This window comes from Mesitornis unicolor, unplaced genomic scaffold (assembly GCF_000695765.1).
Source record: "Mesitornis unicolor isolate BGI_N332 unplaced genomic scaffold, ASM69576v1 scaffold12428, whole genome shotgun sequence".
NCBI lineage: Eukaryota > Metazoa > Chordata > Aves > Mesitornithiformes > Mesitornithidae > Mesitornis > Mesitornis unicolor.
This window is the reverse complement of record NW_010202576.1, coordinates 1-1188: the sequence shown is the minus strand read 5'-3', so window position 1 is coordinate 1188 and position 1188 is coordinate 1. Positions and strand designations below refer to the sequence as shown.

Sequence of the window (1188 nt, the reverse complement as noted above, 5' to 3'; positions counted from 1 at the left end):
CTCAAAATTTAGTGTGTATTTGAAGTATCTCAAATACCTCTATACATATGGGGCCTATAGCATAATGAAGATGATCTTCTTCCTCACAGTAGCCCACATAACGGTTGCAGAACTTACTGCACTGACTTCCCCAACCCCAGCATAATACTTAACGTGATATTCCCTAGTCTTATTCCCCAGTACAGCAACACACATAAATACATTTTTCTCCTCTTAAAAAAACAGAAGGAAAAAAAAAAAAGAAAATCCCCACTCACCAGCACAGTGGTGCAGATGGACCTGAGCTCAGACTCCACCTTCTCCCGATAGTCCTTGATGAGCTGCATCTTCTTGTCACTGGTGTCTGTCTTCTGCTCAATGCTAGAGATGACCCTCCAGGCAGAGCGCCGCCCCCCCACTACGTTCTTGTAGGCCACTGAGAGCAGGTTGCGCTCCTCGTTGGACAGCTCAGCACCTTGCTCAGTTACTGCCTTCATGCAGGTGGCCATATCGTCGTAGCGCTCAGCTTGCTCAGCCAGCTTGGCTTTCTGGATCAACTCGGTCTTATCCATGGTGGCTGGCAGTGGGGCAAGAGCAGTATAGTAGGAAAAGCAGGAGAAGCTGGGGATGTCACACTATCAACACGAGAATGCACCTCAAAACCTGTCAGAAAGAAGACAGTAACCATGATGCTAGGACAAAACACTGCAGAACATGACCTTATGCCACCCCTTGCAACCCACCAAAAACCAAGGACCACAGAGAGCTTCGCCTTCCCTTCCCCATCTCCAGGTGCTTCATGTGGAGACAGACTGCAGCATCCCACCCTTCCACACAGGGCTAAGGCAAGAGGCACTGTGTCGAGGGTTCACCCCTAGGGAGACCACGACCTAGAAACCCAACTGGGGAAGGCACACTTGGCGCTAGCCAAGCAACGGCAGCTTGCAGACCAAGTGCTGGAAATAGCTATTTTTCCATCAGAGCGGACTTTCCATCCTCACCCTGCTTTTCTTCCTTGCCTTACGTGAACGTATTAACGTGTTGTCTAACAGGCACCTGGAGAACGATACCTCTTTACCACCAAGCCTAGCGGGCTTTGCTCAAAGCCCTTCAACCATGTGCCACAAACCCCACAGGCGAGAGCTGAAGAAAGGCGGATACTAAAGCCGGGGCAAAGGAAAAAAAAATAAAGGAGCGAGCCGAGCTCGT

At 49.9% G+C, this 1188-nt stretch overlaps 1 pseudogene across 1 annotated transcript; it reads right to left on the bottom strand.

Moving 5' to 3' along the window:
• Positions 1-257: 257 nt before the first annotated feature.
• Positions 258-639, bottom strand: LOC104545331 (annotated as a pseudogene). The gene has a single exon (XR_728176.1). The product of XR_728176.1 is annotated as a 14-3-3 protein theta pseudogene (transcript).
• Positions 640-1188: the final 549 nt, after the last annotated feature.